General features: G+C 46.6%; 1 protein-coding gene across 7 annotated transcripts in view; it reads left to right on the top strand.

Moving 5' to 3' along the window:
- Window positions 1-20,706, top strand: part of EXTL3 (exostosin like glycosyltransferase 3) — a 148,303-nt gene that overhangs the window by 16,052 nt on the left and 111,545 nt on the right. Inside the window, exon 1 of one of the 7 annotated variants that reach the window (XM_035110851.2) lies at window positions 2-3,904. The exons of the other annotated variants lie outside the window; for them this stretch is intronic. The gene's annotated coding sequence lies outside the window, so the exon portion shown is untranslated. Of the gene's footprint in view, window position 1; window positions 3,905-20,706 lie in introns of those variants that run through there. 7 annotated transcript variants of the gene reach the window in all.

Raw genomic sequence — 20,706 nt, 5'->3', positions numbered from 1 at the left:
CGAGACGGGGGGAAGGACGGAGGGAATGCGGGATTTCGCGGAGGGTGCGGGGAGGCGAAAACAGGAGGTGAAAACAGCAGCGCGTCTCTCCACCCGCGCCGCCCCCCCCCGCTCCTTGTCCTAATGGTCGCTGCCTACGGATCCCGGGAGCGGCTGCCTTAACACTGCGGGAGGGTTAAACTAAGAAGGTGAAAGCGTGGGGGGGTGAGGCAGAGATGGAACGTACCACGAGTGATGAAGGAGAGGGGTGTGTGCGCACAAGGCAAGTATGCGATTTTTTTGGGGGGATATCTTGAGGCTTTGGAGGGCGGAATACCCCCCTTTTTGGACAATGGTACTGCCTAAAGAAGGAGAACCCCCATCCCCTTTAAGGTAGCTTTGGAGAGGGGGGTCTCTCCATCTGGGGGTGCTGCTTGGGGGTACTGTATTCTGGGGACACCCTCCAAAAATTAGGGACTACCAACTTTGGAGGGCAAAGAAGTATCCCCCTGTTCCTTGGGTCTTGGGTCTTTCACCTGTGTATGTGTGTGTGGTTTTTGAAAGCACAGGCTCTTTATTATTAATATTGCCATTAATAATAATGTATTGCATTTACACGTCAGAGGCTTGGTGTGTGGTGTTTGGGCCATTGATCTGGTCACTGGTGTGTTTGGTTTTGTGGAATAACTAGCTCGCTGAAATCAGATCAGAATGATAATAATAACAACAATAATAAAATGCCATTATGTAGGTGGGGGGGGGGGGAGAAGAAGCTAAAACAATGTGAAACGAGATCAAACCATCTCATTGTTGTGGTGGTTGTTTTAAATACCAAATCCTGTCTTCTTTTGCCCTGGCTGGCATTTCACCTAATCTCATATAAAACATTGGTGTTATTATTATTATTATAAAATGCCAAACAGCAGATTGGGAGAGTACCGCCACGGTATGTTATGTCAGTTACAGCAATAAAAGCAGTGGTTACATTTATTTGTTTCAGGGTTTGCTTCCTGCATTTCCACCCACCCACTCTCCAAATGGATTGTTTGAAACAGTGTATATCCTAGCATATACACTGTTTCCGTAACAGTATCAGTATCCATTTTTAAAAACTGAACGACAGAAAAACAGAGGATTTTTAAAAAGGCCACATGGATAAAAGCCTTCAGATGGCAGGGAGAAAACTGTCAAAAGGCAGGTGTGCGGTCCATGTTTTAGTCACCACTATATTATCATCATTATCATTTTTATTATGTTTTGTTATTATTAATTAGTTGGTTGTTATCAAAATCTCCAGGAGACTTTCAGGAGGCTCTGTCTCTTATTCCCACCAGGTGAACTTTTGATAATGGTGGGACATGAAGTTATAATGAGCAATAGATCAGCCTAAGATAAGTTAAAAACAACAGCAGCCCATATGAACTTCTTTGCCCACATTCATTTATTTTGTTTAGCTGCTTACGATGCTTTATGCGTGATTTTTTATTTTTGTATTTTGTTCTTGATTGACATCTGTTTCATTTCGATATTTTGTAACGCGGTGTTTTAAAGAGAGGCTGAAAATTTCTTAGGCTTTTTTCTTCTTCAGAAATGCAAAGTAGTATAGAAAGGATTAAAATGAAAGAATGGGGCAGACTCAGCGTCTTGCCTAAAGTAAGGAGTGGTTAGAGACCATGTCTTTCCAGATGTTGTTGGACTACAACTCCCATCAGGCTCAGTTTACGAACCTATTCTTCTTGGCATCTATCTGTCTGTCTCAAGGGTGAAGTTAAACTGCTGCTTTAGCAGCTCTGAAGTGACCTCCCTGGGGCACAAGCCTGGACTGCCCAGACAAGACCCCCACCCCCCCCTTGGCCTTGCTGTTGTGGTCTAGAGACTCTAGCAGGCATGTCAAACCTGCGGCCCTCCAGATGTTTCGGACTACAATTCCCATCTTCCCCAACCACTGGTCCTGCTAGCTAGGGATCATGGGAGTTGTAGGCCAAAACATCTGGAGGGCCGCAGGTTTGACATGCCTGCTAGAGGAAAGCAGAGCAAGATGGCTGGCACCAGCTTGGCTGCAGGAGTTGCTGGAAGGAGACATACAAGGCGCCATCCAACCCTCTTAGGGACTCCCCTCTGGATTTGTGTAGGGTTTACTCCTTAGCCTTTTCTTCTCCTGAAGATGTCCTGCAAGGCAGCAGAGGTTTATGATGACAGTTTTCTTTCTCCTAGATGGGCTCCCTTCCCAGGTGGATGAGGCCCATCTGCCCCTTGCTTCCAGCATGTGCAGAAACCACCTTCTTGACTGTTGGACACCCTCTTAGAATCATAGAGTTGGAAGGGACCACAAGGGCCATCCAGTCCAACCCCCTGCCAAGGAGGAAACACCATCAAAGCATTCCTGACAGATGGCTGTCAAGCCTCCACTTAAAGACCTCCAAAGAAGGAGACTCCACCACACTCCTTGGCAGCAAGTTCCACTGTCGAACAGCTCTTACTGTCTTGTTCCTGTCTGCTCAGTCTGCCAGAGCCTGCTGGATCAAGGCAGTGTTCCATCTGGTACAGCATCCTCCTGTGAGCTCAGGATAGTTTCCTCTCTGCCTCTCAATCCCTGCTTGTTTCCAGATACGAAACACTACTTCCACTATGATTTCCTGCATTCTTACCTTGCGTTCCTTCCAGTGTGGCATAGCTGTTTCTCCCCCTCTCCATTTCATCCTCACAACAACCCTGTGAGGTAGGTTAGGGTTGAGAGATGGTGACTGGCCCAAGGTCACCTGAGTGAGATCCATGGTGGAGTGAGGATTTGAACCCAGGACTCCCAACACGCCAGCCACTTTGCCACACTGTGATCTTGCCTGGCAAAGTTTTGGGGCAATTGTGATGAAACTTAGCTGCCTTGTAGTTGGAAAGATATATATACTCATGTAATCTGGTTTTGACTTGTCGCCCAGTTTAATAAATCTTAGAGGCTGCAATCCCCGTCATGTCTCCTTGGAAGTAAGTCCCATTGAATTCAAACGGTAAAGTTGTTTAGGATTGCAGCCTTAGTCAATGAATCATTTATGTTACAGCTGATTAGACCAGGGGTCAGCAACTGTTTTTCAGCTGTCGGACGGTCCACCACCCCTCAGACCATGTGGTGGGCCAGACTATTATTTTTAGGGGGGGGGAATGAATGAATTCCTATGCCCCATAAATAACCCAAAGTTGCATTTTAAATCAAAGCACACATTCTACTCATGTAAAAAACACGCTGATTCCCGGACTGTCCGCTGGCCGGATTGAGAAGGCAATCTGGCCAACGGACCTTAGGTTGCCTACCCCTGGGTTAGACCAAATTGCCAAACTTTGAAGAGCAATTTTAGTCAACGAATCACTTAAGCTATAGAGGATTGGATTTAAATTGTCAAACTTCTGTGTGAATCAAAGCAAATCCTTTCTGAAGGGGGAAAAGAATACTTTGTTTTCTAGATGATGTGAGGGCATGTCACCGGAGATGCCATTTTTTAAAGAGGCCTTCTGTCAACAGAGAGAGAAAAGGAAATGCTGCCCTCTGAGTTCTTGCATTAATCAGAATTTTCTTTTCTTTTATTGCCTGATCTTTATCTGGAGCTCTTTGGTCGAAAGGAATTGCAAGATTCCCTAGCACACTTAGGGAGGAATAAAGCCTTTTTATCTTGGAACTGGGCAGAAGGGCTTCACGTTGTACACAAGTTAGGTGGCTAACTTGGCTCCTGATCAGACAAATGTATCTTCCCCTGTGCGTTGTGCCATTGAGTTCCTCGGGGGCCGGAGGCTTCTCTTGTACTCTTGCCAGGACTTATCAAATAATTTATTATCGTCGTCTGTCTTCGCTGCTGGATGAAATCAATATTAAATGGATGGATTCAACAGCTTTGATGGAAGGCGAAGGATCCAGACTGGGGAAATGTTATGTTCGGTAGGGAGGCCTGTGTGGCAGTAATGACTAACTTCTCTTGGTATTTACTGAAACGCTAAGGGGAGTTTTTGTGTGTGTGGGGGGGAGGGGATTCTTGCGTTCTCTGTCCGCAACTGAATGGTGACGAAAATGCCCCTCCAGTCCGTTGGTGCAGAGTTTTGCTATTGTCTGAGCCACTTTTTCTCTTCCTTCGAGCAATGACAGTTTTATTTTGGTTCAGAGCTCGGCTTCATGCACGGCCAAAGGGTCTTGGCAGCAAAACAGTGGTACAAACAGCCTGTGAACCGACTGACATTTCGTTGCAAAAGGGATGTCAAAACAACCTTTTTTTAAAAAATACGCCTCGTTGTTGTTGTTTGGAGTGGGGTGGTGGCGGGAAGAGATATTGGAGGCTTGTGGCATTCAGATGTGGGCAGCTGTTATAGTTGGAAAGGCCAGATGATCAAAGGTGCATCTTAAAAGCAAAATGATGGTGAGACCCTTGTGGTCCTGGGGCTTTTCACGGATGGCTGTGTGTGTGTGTGTGTGTGTGTTTAACTACCTTAAGGTCTTTAGAGAGTAACAACAGTTACTGTCAATCCAGGCTCAGGTGCATTTAGAATTTGAGATTTCTGGGTTTTCATTCTGGAAAGCATTTCTAGAGGTTTGCTGTTTGCAGATTCTGGAGAAGCTCCTTTTGGTATTTTTGTGTGTGGCCAGGCTCTTATTTGCATGACTTGAGTACGGCTTTACAGCTCATAATGGTTCTTTGTTGTTTGCCCTGCTGTGCTGCTTCCTTAACTGCTTTAAATCTGCAGTTGTAGCCCTGCTAGCTTCTAACCTGGGAGCGTGAGGCAAATTGTTGTTGTTAGCTGTAAAAAGGGCACATCAGTGTGTATGTGGGAATTTGTGGGAGTAACGTAAGTGAAAAAGGCAGCCTTCCCTCACCAGGAACATAAAATAAATATTTCAGCAGGGGGTGAATGTAATGAAAGGGAGGGGTAGCGGCAGTCTGGAGGAAAATGCCTTTCTAACCTCAATTACGGATGCCGGACGGATTCTGAAGGTTGACTTGCACATGGCAGCCCCTGTGTGATGCTGCTATCTAGCTCACAGTTAGGCTGTGACCACATGGAGATGCCATAAGAACCTCAGGGGCAGCTGGTGGGCATATGAGGGGCAAGGCCTTTTTGGTGGTAGCACCTCAGTTGTGGCCCTCTGCTTCTCATTCATGGATAAGATACTCATTTTGTTGTATGTTATTTACAAACACGTTAGGATATACAGAGGACAACTGTAGACTTTAAATTTGATTTTGAAAGTTTGTTTGTTTTTTAAATGCAAATACAGTCTGGACTGGAGGCTATTTCTTCTTTTTAGGATATTGTATCTGGATACTGCTCCTGAGTGAGTCCTGCAATAGTGATATTGACATCTTTTCAGCACCAGGTTAAGACTTCCCCCCTCACCTGGGCATTTGGTTGAATTCGATTCAGTTGAGTCCAGGATTTATATCAGCTTCTGCTAATTCACACTTACTCTCACACACTCTCACACACATATCCTCCTGGGTGTTTTGCCACTGTGATGTCTGGTGGCTCCAAAATATACCCACCACCATGAAGAAAATCAGTATGGTTGTGTGCCCTTGTGGAACTCGGTCCTGCAGGGGGCAATGATAACTGTTAACCTAGATGACTTTAAAAGAGGATTAGGCAAATTCATGGAGGAAAAAGGCTATGGAGGGCTGCTCGGATCCTGCTTGCTGGTTAGCCACCCTAAGAAGAGGCTGCTTGTCTAAATGCGCCATTGGCCTGAACCAACAGGGTTCTGCTTCGGTTCTTAGGAAATGGCCCTCGTCATTTTCACAAGAGATACTTAACCGTGAATATGCCGCCTGACACTTGATCTCTGTGGCGGTACCTGATGTGCCAGAGGAAGTGGCGAGTGGGGAGATCACCTGGCAGAGCGTATTCTAATTACGGCTTCAGATTGCTTTTATCTAACGACTGCAGCCAAATTTTGATGCTTCAGCACTGCTTTTTGGCGAAGTTTGCCTTTGGGGCTGTTCTCCAGACGACCTGAGTCATTTCCCTGACAGTCTGGCTGCTAGAGGATTTGTTAGGGCTGGTACAGACCATGGGGCTAAGGTGGGGTGTTTGCCAGGATGTAAGGGCTCCATCTCTTTTGGCAAGTCGTTCTGCAGGTAATGTGGGAATTGGAAGCCTTGACTGCTGTCCAGCCAGGAAAACTGATGCTATCGTCAAGCGGAGGAGGGTTTTATTTTTATTTCTTTGAACTGCAAAGTGATACCCTATCTTTGAAATATCATTGCTAATTGAAGTCTCCTTCTGTTGAGAGTGGTTTGGCTAATCCACTGCAAATGGATTAAGTTCTGGGGGGAAACAAGTCGTTCAAGGCCAATATTTGAAATGACTCCAAACTGCTATAATTCTGTATAGATTGGAACAGGCTTCTCTCCCCCAACTACTTTTAGTAGCATTCACTTTTACATCCTTTTGGTTTGCTGGGGCATGAGCTTTGTGTTTGTGCGCGTGCTAATCTGATACCCATCAAAGATACAACCATCATTCTTTTTTGTTCTTCCCTTGCTGGCTCCTGATAAACCAGTCAACCAATTTTCGTAGGTGTATTGATGCAATCAGCTTGTGGAAAGCATGAGCGTGGGAAGGGAAGATTGCATCGAGTCTTTAAAGCAGCCTTCACCAACTTGGGGCCTTCGACACGTTTTGGACTATAACTCCCATCAGCACCAGGTTTAAAGGCAGCCATTATCTTTTAAAGGTGACTGGCCTGGGAAATGATAGGCAGAACATTTCTTTTTTGAAATAATTTTTACAATATTTGATTTTACAAGTGTAGCGTTATAACAATGCAAAATGCATATCCATATTTAGAGATTTCTCCAAATCTCTAGATTTCCCACCTTCCCCTCCATGGGTCCTATTATAGACCTTTTCAACTGCATATTATTTCATCATCCAAATTTTATATCTCTCCATTTTGTCCATAATATCTTCTACATTACAAGTGTTATTCCAATCCTGCTAATGTTTTCATCTGCTTACAGTGGTCTCTCAAGTAAATTATAATCCCCCCCATTCTTTATTGAAGTTTTGGTCTTATTGGTTTCTGAGCTTCCTGGTCACTTTTGCCATTTCGGCATAATCCAACACATTAGATTGCCATTCTTCTCTGGTAGGGACTTCATCCTTTTTCCATCTCCGGGCTAGTAGCATCTGTGTGGCTGTCGTTGCATACATGAAACGACTTTTCTGCTCCTTTGGGATCTTGGTACGTACCTACAATTCCTAATAAAAAAACTTTGGTTTTTTTTTAAAAAAAGTCATTTAAAACATTTTTTTCAATTCATTATATATCATTTCCCATAATGCTTTTATTACCTTACATAGCCACCACATATGGTAAAAGGTGATAGGCAGAACATTTCTAACCATTCTTTTCATTCTGTTTCTGGCCCTGATTGGAAGATGCTGACTAGCTGTGAAGTGAGATTCTTGCCCTATGTTCAGTATTAATTTGCCAGGTTAGTTGGTGGCCATCTAAGAAGGAGGTCAGTGAATGAAATCGAACCTTTAGCCTTCAATCCTGCAGGATCTTAGCTAGTGGGACTGAGTTTGGACGGACTTTCACATAGGATTGTGCTGTTAATGGGGTTTCTGTTTTAGACAAACTCTTGTTTATATTTCTAATATGACGAAAGCAAAACCGTAAGAGGAATGATCTGCTCCTACTTCCCCCTGCATGCTAAACCCACAAGGAATACTCATTGCTTGCCAGTGGGCCTTTTTCTGAACAGCAGAACTGAAGAGCAGCTGCTTTTCGTTAAGAGGTTTACATTTCACTGGAGACGTTCTATTGTTGGAATGTTTTGCAGTGCCCCATTTTTATTAAAAAACAAAACAAAAACCCCAATAGCTTGGCATTTATTTACCAATAGCATCTTAACTTCTAGTTCTTGTATATACTAGCTGGCCCTGCACGTGTTGCTGTGCGTTAGTCTGTCAAATGGAGAGTAATAGGGCCTTCTCGGTATCGCTGCCTGCCCTGTGGAACGCCTTCCCATCAGATGTCAAGGAAATAAGCAACTATCTTACTTTTAGAAGACATCTGAAGGCAGCCCTGTTTAGGGAAGTTTTTAATGTTTAATGCTGTATTGTGTTTTTAATAATCTGTTGGGAGCCGCTCAGAGTGGCTGGGGAAACCAAGCCAGATGGGCGAGGTATAAATAATAAATAATAAATATTTATTATTATTATTATTATTATTATTATTAGCTAGGATCCAAATGGCTCCTTAAACCAAAATTGGGATTTTTGGGCTAGACGGATTGAAGGTTGAATTTTTCAATGTGGCTTTTGGATTCCTGAAATTCGTTCTGATTGTGCAGATAAAATATAATGGGTAGAATTCTACAAGATGTGGTGCTACTGTGTGGAAAACAGTCCAGATCCAAGGACCGCCAGGCATGCACCTCCAGATGGTGGAGACATCAGGCACAATAAGTAAAGGTAAAGGGATCCCTGACCATTAGGTCCAGTGACCGACTCTGGAGTTGCGGTGCTCATCTCGCTTTATTGGCCGAGGGAGCCAGTGTACAGCTTCAAGGTCATGTGGCTAGCATGACTAAGCTGCTTCTGGCAAACCAAAGCAGCACACGGAAACGCCGTTTACCTTCCCACTGGAGCGGTACCTATTTATCTACGTGCACTTCATGCTTTCGAACTGCTAGGTTGGCAGGAGCAGGGACCGAGCCACGGGAGCTCACCCTGTGGCGGGGATTCAAACTGCTGACCTTCTGATCGGCAAGCCCTAGGCTCTGTGGTTTAACCCACAGCGCCACCCGCGTTCCTTGTCAGGCACAATAGCCAGGTGTAAAATGCACCTGGTGAATTTTGAATGCTGCATGTGCAGGCTGGCCAAAGCAGGAAATACTGATATCATTACAGTCTGGGTATTATACTTCTGTTGGTACAACCTTGAATTGCATAAGTCTTTTCTTAAGTGGCGTCACACTGCCGACTCATGTTTTGCTCGCAGTCTTCTAAAAGCCTTGGCATCCTTTTCACACTTGCTGCTCATCCTGAATTGCTGCATCTGGTTCTTCCTACAAAGGATGCAGAAGTTCACATTATCTCCTTTGGAAAGTCAGTTTGTTAGTTTTGGCCCAATTCCTCCATTGGATTTCTTCTTTAAAAGGGTATTGGCTACCGTAGCCACCTGCAAACTTTTGCTGCACTTTAGCTGGTAAGAGATACCCTGTGCCCTGGTGTCTCCTGCCAGGCATATTGAAGGCAGTGTGCAATTTCAGTCGTCCCCCCCCCAAAAAAAAGCAGTTTCAGGCAACTTATGGAACAGTAGCATTATGCCAACTCGCTGCTAATTTTGATGAAGATGGGGAGATGAATTTCCACTGTAGGCAGAGGTTCTTATTCCCCCAGAACTCCCCCACTCACTCCCAAATCTCCTTATCTGCATGGTCAGGTGGCGGCTACCAATAGATAACTAAGGACAAAACTGCACCATCAGGAAAACACCACCACTATCACTTATAGTAAATGTACAGTACAAGATCACAGGGTACCAGCGTTTGAAATTTGCCAGGTGCCAGGCGCATTTTCCACCTGGCAATTGGCCACTTGCAACCAAGTGAAGAAGCCTGGGCGCCAGGATGGCACCTGATGTCTCCAGCACCTAGAGGTGCATGCCTGGGGATCCTTGGCCCTTGACTGTTTTCACGCATTAGCAACACATCCTGTGGCATTCTGACCCCTTTTATTTGCAAAATCAGAATGAATTTCAGGAACCAAAATGTCATATTGATAAAATACGTCTCCTGAGCTGTCTGGCCCAAAAATGGCAACTAGGCATTCCATTTTGGCCACCGTAACCCAGGTTTAAGGAGCTATTTGGTTCCTACCTTATATATCTGAGTTTCTAATACTGCAGGGTACCTATTTAAGAGCTCTTGCCCATATTACACTGGCCTGTGCATCACTTTTTATGAAAGGTCTTGGCAGTCTTGCCTCTTGGTGCGGAAAGAAAGGGGCTCCAGTCTTGGTTGCAGACACCCAGGGGACATAATGTGCTTTTGCTCACTGGAGAAGCATATAGGAACAGCAAGTCCTCCTTCCGACCCCAGAATGGCAGAAAGTCACCAGAGCAGGGCAGTGTAGGATGTTTGCATGTGAGAACCCAGATACCTAGTTGTTGGAATCTTAAAAATTTATTTTCCTAGCTCATTCTCTTAGAGCTAGCCTTTCCAAAACATAATGGCAAACAACATCCATAAGTAATTGAGTTGCCCGTTGCCCCAGGACAGGCATCCCCAAACTGAAGCCCTCCAGATGTTTTGGCCTACAACTCCCATGATCCCTAGCTAACAGGACCAGTGGTCAGGGATGATGGGAATTGTAGTCCAAAACATCTGGAGGGCCGAAGTTTGGGGATGCCTGCCCCAGGATGTCTCTCCATCTCCATCTCCATCTCCATCTCCATCTCCATCTCCATCCATGCTCTTTGACTCTGTAGCCTGTGCTGGTCCATCATCGGAGCCTTGCCAGTTGTCACTGTAGGGACCAGTATGAGTGCGTGCCTCTGGTTTCTGAAGCTTCAAGCAGTGCCTACGTCTTGAGCCACCCCAGAGAACATCGGAAGAGCTTGGTTGCTGCAGCAGGCCAATGACCCATTTCATCCAGTATCCTGTTCTCAAAGTGGCCAACCAGATGCATGTGGGAAGATGCCTGTTTGCTCAGAGACGGTTTAACAAGCCCTGTGCTGCAAATGTTTTCAGCCAGTTTTCCTGGCACGAGGATTTTTCTGAAGTGCATGGGCCAACTGGCTCACAGAGACTTGCTAAAACCCTCCTTTCCCAGCTGGAAAACGCCCCAGGAAAAAAAAAACTACATCCCAGAGGGGGTCAAGGGTGGATCTAGAGAGGGAGCGATGCGCCAGGAACAAAAAAGAAGCCAAAGGCGAAAGAGAAAAGTTGGAAGATGGGAGCAATTCCAGCCTCGGGAGTCATCACTCGCAAATAAAGCTGCACCCCCATAAAACTGTAAGAATTTGGAGAAAGTGAGGCTCCAGCGAGAGTTGGTTTTCCAAGTCTGGGCAGCGGTCTGTCACTAGCAGACCCCGCACTGAATTCCCAGCAATGGCATTGGATTAGCAGCAGGAACAAGAGAAACACAAATGCGGTTTTCATTATACTAACACTTCATGCTGTGAAACTTACAATGAGGCCTTTTTAATCTGCCTCCAGCAATCCTCTCCCCACCCCCTTCAACATACCCGGTTGGACGCCCACAAGTTTTCTGCGGAGAGAGAGAGCTCTGGTTTTAAAGTGTTGAGCTTTTGGTCAAGGCATCTGGGGTTCCGATAATCCCGAGGAAGAATGGTCGTTTCCCACGTGTTTTCTCTCTTACTATTGTGTGCGTCTGTGCAGAGTTGAGAGTACAACTTTTGCCATGTCTGGAAGCTGTGCAGCTCCTCCCCTTTGTCCAACAAGGCATAAATGTGGCAAAACGAATGCTTTTTAGAGGGAAGAACAACAGGGAGGAGGACTTTCGCAGGGAGGGGCGGCAGGACCTCACAGCTCCTCATGCCACCACCTTTTGCAAAATCCCAGGAGGGGAGGGGATATTCGTGCAGGCTATTGCTAATGAGAACATTTGGAGAATGTCGAAACCTGCCTTGAGACTCCTTCGGGTAGTGATAAAGCAGGTTATCAAATCCAAACTCCTCCTCCTCCTCCTCCTCCTCTTCTGCAGTTATAATCTGAAACTTTAGGCGCCATACTGCGCCCAGAGCTCAGTTAACTGCTCGCCCTAATGAAATTCCCTGTTGCAAAATGCGCCTAGAACAACGGTAGTTTCAAACACTGGAACTATCCCGGCACTCACCTTTTATCTCTAACCCTTGGCAGCGACCGGAAGACGAATGAGGTGCGGCGTTGCATCTCAGAAGAGTTTCTTCTGCCTTCATCATTTTATGGAACCAGTGGGACAAGGTGACTGGGCATAGCTGGCGTTGCAGGCCAAGAGCTCTTGAGGAATGTTGGGTTGGCATCTCTGAGATCATTTGGCTAACCTGATTGCATGAAGGCTAGTCACATCATCCACCAGTTGAGCGATTGGGGGAGGGCACATATTTATTCAAACCAGCCCCCCCATTTAACTCATGGACTCCAGTTTATTTCCAGTACTGTGGGACCTTGGTTTACAACCATAATCCGTTCCGGAGGTCTGTTTGTAAACCAAAATGGGTTGTAACCCAAGGTGCGCTTCCGCCAATGGGGCCTCCAAAAATTTTTTTGTTTGTAATCCCCCCCCCCAAAGGATTCTAATAATAATAATAAAAAGGTTGCAAACCGGGAAACACACTTCCGGGTTTGACGTGTTTGTAATCCAAAACGTATGCAAACCAAGATACCACTGTATTTCTCAACTGCTGTTGTTCTTTCAGAAAAGTGCTCTATGGCCAGTTCTGGGAAAGAAGATATTTCTCTCTCTCTCTCTGCTCTTAGGTCCCACTGTTTTGGTCCCAGTGCCTTCAATACTTGCAAGTAAATACTGGCTCCTTTCCTTCCTCCTGCCCCTCCGAGTTCCCGTTTACCTTCCCTTCTGCAATTTGGGCTTTCCTAGTTTTCACTGGCTAGGTCTTTAAAAATAAATAAATCATAATAATGAAGAGTTGATACATTGCTTAATTCAACTCATCTCTGCTTCCTCAGTGCCATTTCCTAGCAGTAATTGGCTACAGCTGCCGATCCCAGTGAATATCCGCAAAGAAGTAAATTTAGCTGTTTTTTCATTGCCATCTTCGTTCCTCGTGGTTTGGCCGTCTTGTGCTGCAGGCTGGCCCTCTCTGCCTTAGCATGTCAACAGGAAGCTGCCCTGATGGTCTTAATGTGCGTGTGTCTGAGTGATTTGCTTTCTCTGTCTCTCTCATTTTTCAGGGCAAGATTTACATTTCTCTTCGCTCAGGTTTGGCCTTGTATTTTGTGGGTTTTGCAGAGGAGCACGAGCAAGGCTCAATGGCAAAGCACCTGCCTTGCATGCAGGAAGCCCCGGTTTCAATCCCTGGCATCTCCAGGGTAGAGCCGGGAATGCCCCCCTGCCTGAAACCCTGGGGAGCAGCTGCCAGTCAGTGAAGACAATACTGAGCTAGGTGGATCAGATGGTCTGACTTTGCATGAGGCAGTTTTGTATGTTCTAAGAAGTTTCCCTCCTGCAAAACGGAGAAATTGTGCTTTGCCCAAGGCCAGCTTAGTGAGCACATAGCCTAGGGGGGATGTGAACCGAGGGCTTCTCTCCATTTGTAGTTCAGACTCTCCTAGTCTTCTCACCTGTGTTGTTATGGTTTGGAAGTTTACAAAGCGCTATATGTACTGAAAGTGAAACTGATGGCTTACGTTCCAGGAGGCAAGGCTCACAAGGAATAAAGGACTGAGTATAGCCTCACTACGTATTGCTGGGCTGAACAACATGGGCTGGAACAGGTCCCAGTGCAGCCAGGAACTTATTAATACTCTCTTTCCCCCACCATTTTAAATCATAGAATCATAGAGTTGGAAGAGACCACAAGGGCCATCCAGTCCAACCCCCTGCCGAGCAGGAAACACCATCAAAGCATTCTTGACATATGGCTGTCAAGCCTCTGCTTAAAGACCTCCAAAGAAGGGGACTCCACCACACTTCTTGGCAGCAAATTCCACTGTCGAACAGCTCTTGCTGTCAGGAAGTTCTTCCTAATGTTTAGGTGGAATCTTCTTTCTTGTAGCTTGAATCCATTGCTCCGTGTCCGCTTCTCTGCAGCAGCAGAAAACAACCTTTCTCCCTCCTCTCTATGACATCCTTTTATATATTTGAACATGGCTATCATATCACCCCTTAACCTTCTCTTCTCCAGGCTAAACCTTCTCTTCTCCAGGCTAAATGAAAGCTGAAATTCTCCAGATCCAGGTTCTGTGCCCAAAACCGAAACAGCTGCACAGCCGTGCATTTGCACCCCTGACCTTGCAGCTGCGGGCGGTGCTTCCTGACAGCCCATGCCAAAGCTTTCCTTTTCTTCCCTCCTCCCCACCCCCACCCCTTTTGAAGACCTTGCACAGCTTTCCCTCTCGTCTCCAGCAAAGCCTTTCCCCCGGCTGTGTTTTCCTCATTGATTGCACTTGCAGCTTGGGCTGAAGCCTCCCTCTGATCCTTGCGCTATTAAAAGCGGGGGGGGGGGGGCTCTTTCATTTGCCTGCAGAACAGCTGCTGTGAGTAAGCGCACTTGTTGTGTTGTGGGAGCGCCAGAGCACCCAGGCGCGCAGCCTCTCAGAGCATTGCAGGATCTTTGGTTACCTTTCTGAAGAGTCTGTTGCTTAGAGGTGGGGGACGTCCAGCATGCAGATGAGAGGATCCTGGGGGGGGGGGCCTGTGGAAGAGCATCCTGCCCCATGGCAGCTGCCGCGATCCTGGACCAGCCTCCTCTCTCCTTTGAGCTCTAGCGTGTAACAAACCTTCCGTTTATGAGATTTGCTGATAGGGATTTGGAAATGTATTCTACTCCATTTTGCAGGATTATGAGTGTTATCGTGGGCTGCTGCCAAAAAAGAAAGGAGCTGCTTCTCTCTCTCTCTCTCTCTCTCTGCCCCCCCCCTTTGGGAAGGCAGCGTTTTTTGCCCCGGGGCCTTTGATTTGAACATTACCCTTGCAAAGCACATGCCTGCCTTTTTGTTCTCGAGAAGCTCAAACCTTATTAAAGAGCTGGAGGTGTCTGTAGCATGGAGAGCCCTCCGAGAGCAAACGCTGGCATGTGTGTTGGGCCCCAGCCCAAGAGAGGCAAAGGTGCACTATAATATACAGTACCAGGCAAATGTCCTCTGAACTGGCAGACGTGATACATCCTACGGCAGTGGTGGTTTTCAAGACTTTCTCAGCTTCAGGGAGCCTTCCTCATGTTGACGTGCATGTTGCTGAACCTCTGGCATGCTGGGGGTGATTCTGGGGAGTGTTTCGAGGCCACACACTCGGTTCGTGCTCGGTTGTTGCTCTGTGAACTGGGCAGACCGGACCCGGAGGCCCACCCACCAGAGCTGGGTGCAGTGGGGCGGGGGGGGGGGAGCAGAGCTGGAAGCAAAGTGGCAACTCAGGGGGCAGTGCTAGAAATGAGCCAGGCACATTTTGTGACTGGCACAGGTCCAGTTGTGACCATGTGGAGATCTCAGGATGCCAGGTTGGCGACTGGGGAAAGCAAAATGGCCCTTGGAGAAGGACCTTGAAATCTTTTCCTTGAAGCTTGAATTTGTTTTATGCTGGGTTGTTTGATTTGATGTTTCAGTGTGTTGCAAGCTGCTTTGAGATTTCCCCCCTTTTAAAATATAAAATGGTGTAGATATGAAATTATTATTATTATTATTATTATTGCTCATTTAAAAAATGGCACCTAGACATGAACTTCATATATGTAAGGGGTAGAGAGTATAGAGAACCTCCCCCTATCATCAGGAGCAGCTCCTCCCCAAGCAGCCATGGAAGCGCAGGGTCTGAAGGAGCGAGTCAGGAAGCAGAGAGGGAGAGCCAGGGCTCCGGCAGCATGGAAGAGCCCCTGCTCCACAGGCGGGAAGAGAGAGAGACGGAAAGGGGGGAGAGGGAAAAGACGGAGCGTAGACCCTTTCACCCGGCACCAGAATTAAGGAGGAGGAGAAAAGGGAGGAGATTTGCTGTCCCCAGGCTCTTATGTTGGTCCCACAGGCATCTGCTTAGCAGCTGGGAGAGCAAAATGCTGGACTCTTGCGTTCAGCTAGGAGAAACCTTTGCTGATCTGCATCCAAAGTTCTATAAACCCAATAGATTCCTTCCCAGTAGGGTAGACCCTGATTTATTTTTCTGCACCCTTGGGGGGGGGCAAGAGTGTACTCTGTGCCCCCCTGCAGCGTCTCTATTTCAGGGGAAGATGGGGAGTGCCAGGCCATCTTGTCTTTCAGAGATGGGCGCCCGCCATTAGTTATTTGAGATGCAGAATGTGAAAAGGGGCACATTTAAATTCTGGAAATTGTGTTCTGCTTTGAATCCTCCGAAAAGGCGAATTAACTGTCAGAGCCTGTCTCTCTCAGTATGAGATGATTGGAAACTGGTTGGCAGAGTATCTAGATCTGGGGGTTGTGATCGCAGCCACTTGCCAAGTAAGGGAGGGATAGAAATTGGTGGAAAACTGTTTCCCTTGCGTTCCTAAGGCTTCGATTTGGCATTTAGGCTCACCTTCTGATTTGACTGTGGTCTTTTGTCAGCTCCTGAGCTGGATCACTTTCCCCCTGCTGTCTTCTCTCCTCTGCCCCATATGCCCAGGGCGCTCCTTTCTCCCGCAGCTTGCAACCAGAGTAAGCCAGGACTTCTTTTCCTTCTGATTTCCTGGAGCCTTGACACTAAGCCCTCTCCCATGTGATCAGACCACATCGATGGTTTTTTCCTTGAAACTGTTGAGTAAGCATGGATCCCGCCGACATGCTCCAGCTTCCAGATTTAGGCTGACACACCCAGGTGGGTTGCAGCCTGTTGGCCCAGCTCCTAGCAGAATTAATTCCTGACTGCAGCAGTAGCCAAAAACCAAAAATGCTCTCATGAGGAGCTGCTTTGTCACTTGGCAAAGTGAGGTGCGGTTGGCTGAAGGTGGAGTGAACATGCACAAAATCAGTAGTTTTATTCTGCAGGGAATACTCAGCTACAAGCTGTAATTTGGATGCCAGTGTGTTTGTCTGTCTGGCCTGCAAGCAGGTAGGCCCCAGGACACTGTCTGAAGCACATGTTGAAGTTAATCTGGTCTGGGTCTGGTCAATGCCCTGACAGTGCATTGCCTAGGAAGGACTGCAGCTCAGGGTTAGAGAATATTCATTGCATGCAAAATGTTGCCATAGCCAATCCTTGGCATCTTTAGGGAGGGCTGAGAGAGAGTCCCACTTGGAAACCTGTTGAGCCACTGCTGGGTGGCATAAACAAGACTGATCAGAACGGACCCCATGGCCTGACTCTGTTCAAGGTAGCTTCCTGCATTTCTGATCCTCTGTGAGCCGTCTTGCGTTCCATCGCAGAAGAACTGTTGGGTATAAATACAGAAAGAGAGAAAGGGGAAGGCAGGCAGAAATTTGGCATTTGCAAACTTAGGAGAGCAATCGGTGGTTGGTGGTAACTGTGGCTAAGTCTCTTCCATGGTCACGGGAAACAGTCAGGAGTCTTATGGCACCTTGAAGATTAACAGTAACTATGGTTTAAAATAAATTGTTTAATCAGAAATCCAGTGGGTGGGATTTGTTTGAGCGTGAGAAAAAGCCGACAGGGTGCTGGTTGAGCTGTGGTGCTAGAGTCGGATGTTTGGAGAAACCTTTGATTCTTCCTAGCTATGGTGCAGCCTTTTTCTTTTCTTTTTTTTAAAAAATGCTTGGGGTCTTCTCTCCCCTCCCTCCCTCCCTCCCTCCCTCCCTCCCCTGCCACCTTTTTTGGTGCATGTTTCTTTCTGGAGTGGAGTTCCTAATTCTTGCCCACAAATGCAGACATGGAGAGGATTTACAGTGGTGCCTCGCTTAACGAATGCCCTGCTTAACGAAATTTCCGCTTAACGAAAGGATTTTTCGAGCGGAGGTTGCTTCGCTAGACGAATTCGTTTTATGAAAAATTCGTCTAGCGAATCGCGGTTTCCCGTAGGAATGCATTGAAATTCAATTAATGCGTTCCTATGGGCAAAAAAAATTTCCCAAAAAAATTCAATGCATTCCTATGGGATTTGCTAGACGAATTTTTCGTTATAAGAAAAGACCCGTGGAACGAATTAAATTCGTCTAGTGAGGCACCACTGTACTTGGAATTACATAACATGGATTCCCCCGGGTGTTCAGTGGGTGCAGAAATGTCCCTCTCAATTGGGGATGCTCCCGATGTGAGATCACTGAATTTGTGGTGCGTCAAGGGGTTAAGCGCCATCACCTGTGGACTGGATTGATTGGATGGGTTTTCATCTCACTACATGCATTAAGTGGCTTAGCAATTGTAATTGGTTTATCAGTGCCAGGATGCTCCTGTTATCATCACAACTGTTCTTTGGGAAGGAGCCGTTTTAAAACCACCATGATCACCACCTGCACTTTTCTGCATTTCATTCCTTTCTGACCTCACTGTATATATGTACACACAAACACATCCTACTGCCAAACCTGCAAATAGGTATATGTACCTGCAGCTTGGATAGCACTTCATGCATCTGATGGGATGTAGTCCAAAAATGAAAGTTTATGCTACTGTAAATTTATGCAGGTGCAATCCTAACCTGTGGTTGGCAACAGCGATGTTTCTTAAGAGTGCTGCTCCACAGTCCTGGTGCTTGCTCTGGATTCAGCCGTGCTACTTTCCAAAAAAGCTACATACTAAGGATTTTCCCTAGCGACTACCAGCAGGCTCCTTAAACCAAGGTTGTTGTTTAGTCGTTTAGTCGTGTCCGACTCTTCGTGACCTCATGGACCAGAGCACGCCAGGCACTCCTGTCTTCCACTGCCTCCCGCAGTTTGGTCAGACTCATGCTTGTTAGCTTCAGGAACACTGTCCAACCATCTCGTCCTCTGTCGTCCTCTTCTCCTTGTGCCCTCAATCCTTCCCAACATCAGGGTCTTTTCCAGGGAGTCTTCTCTTCTCATGAGGTGGCCAAAGTATTGGAGCCTCAGCTCAGAGCTGATTTCCTTCAGAATGGAGAGGTTTGATCTTCTTGCAGTCCATGGGACTCTCAAGAGTCTCCTCCAGCACCAAAATTCAAAAGCATCCATTCTTCGGCGATCAGCCTTCTTTATGGTTCACTCTCACTTCCATACATCACTACTGGGAAAACCATAGCTTTAACTATACAGACCTTTGTAGGCAAGGTGATATCTCTGCTTTTTAACATGCTATTTGTAACCAAGGTTACAGTCACCAAAACAGAATGTCTAGTTGCCATTTTTGGGGCAAGGCTTCTCTTATTTTTCAAATGATGGACTAGCTGTGATTGATTATCAGTTAGACATCTGGCTAGTTCAGATGACCACTTTGAGCTAGGTTAAAAACTTTGAGAACTTAAAGACTAAAAATCCCTTGATCCAGGGACAGTCCACATATATATTGGCCTATTCTGGCCTCTTTCTCTTAATGGTGACATGGTCCATTCATAACATCGTTCACAGCTCCTGCTCAGGCTGCACAGAAAAAGCATTTTCGTCCCTGAATTTCATAGGAGGATAGAATTCTATAGGATGTGTTGTTCGTGTGCGAAACCAGCATACCCAAGGATCTCCAGGTATGCACTTTCAGATGGTGGAGACTCCAGGTGCCATCCTGGCACCCAGGCATCTTCCCCTGCTCTCAAGTGGCCAATAGCCAGGTGCAAATTGTGCCTGGCACCTGGTTGATTTTGAACACTGTTACTCAGCTGTCATAATTGGGGAGACAATGCTTTCTGGTATGCATCACCTTAAAAAAGAATGGCTAATTTCCAACACTGCTTCTACCTGGCCTTGATTTGAGCAGGTGCTCTTAATAGGTGTAGGTATCCTGTTGACAGGAGCAGGCTGTGCAGAGGAATAACTAAGCTGCATCAAAATAACCCTGCAGCATGGTGGACTGGGGTTTCGGACTGATACTTGGCTTTGAATGGTTCCTTCTGAGTTGCTTGTAAGGAATCAAGTTGAGAAGCATCCATGGAAGGGCTGGTGTTAACTTCTGGTGGTCTGAATGTGGCTCCGACAAATGTCTCCCTTGAGTCCTTGAAGGGTTTTTGTGTGTGCAGAGACTTGGTATCTGGCTTGGGGTGAAGTTTGCATATTCGGGAAAAGGGTGCTCATTGTTCAGCCCCTTATTTGGTTATAAATGTGCTTGTATTTTCAGAGTCAAAAGCGTTCTGGACATGAGATCGAGGTTTTTTAACATAACCCAGCGTGAGCTACATTGGGAGGCATCCATGGGAAAAATTTCTTCAGCAGTGCAGGAATTGTACAATTAACACTCTCGCTTTCTCCCCCTGCTTCCTTTTCAAATGGCAATTTCATGTCTAGATCTGGTGACTCTTTAGCCTAGCTAAGAATCAGGCCTAACTAAGAACTTGCTGCATCTCTCAAGTGACCCTCGATAGACCTTTCTGCACAACTTTGAAGGAGCCTCTAGCTACAAAAGGTTCGGCTGTGTAGGGCTTGCAATGTGCAAAGTCAGCGGCTTAGGAGGAGGGTCTGAAGAGTAAAAAACAAAAACAAAAAAACGGTAAAGGACCCCTGGATGGTTAAGTCCAGTCCAAGGCGACTATGAGGTTGTAGCACTAATTTCACTTTCAGGTCAAGGGAGCCGGCATTTGTCCACCGACAGTTTTCCGGGTCGTGTGGCCAGCATGACTAAACTGCTTTTGGTGCAACGGGACACCGTGACAGAAGCCAGAGCGCACGGAAATGCCGTTTCCCTTCCCGCAGCAATGATGCCTATTTATCTACTTGCACTTGTGTGCTTCCGAACTGCTAGGTTGGCAGGAGCTGGGGCAGAGCAACAGGAGCTCACTCCGTCAAGGGGATTCGAACCGCCGATCTTCTGATCGGCAAGCCCAAGAGGCTCAGTGCTTTAGACCACAGTGCCACTCGAATCCCCGTTTTGGACAATATATTGCCCAGCCCTAGTAGGTTGTGTAGAACTAGGTTCCACTTTGCAAGGAACTTTCAAGGAGATCAATCCTGGTAGCACAAGCAGATGTACTTTTCAACGCACTGACTTGACTCCTGGATAATTGGGCCACAGCACAGT

This window comes from Zootoca vivipara, chromosome 3 (assembly GCF_963506605.1).
Source record: "Zootoca vivipara chromosome 3, rZooViv1.1, whole genome shotgun sequence".
Lineage (NCBI taxonomy): Eukaryota > Metazoa > Chordata > Lepidosauria > Squamata > Lacertidae > Zootoca > Zootoca vivipara.
This window is presented reverse-complemented; position numbering and strand designations above follow the sequence as displayed.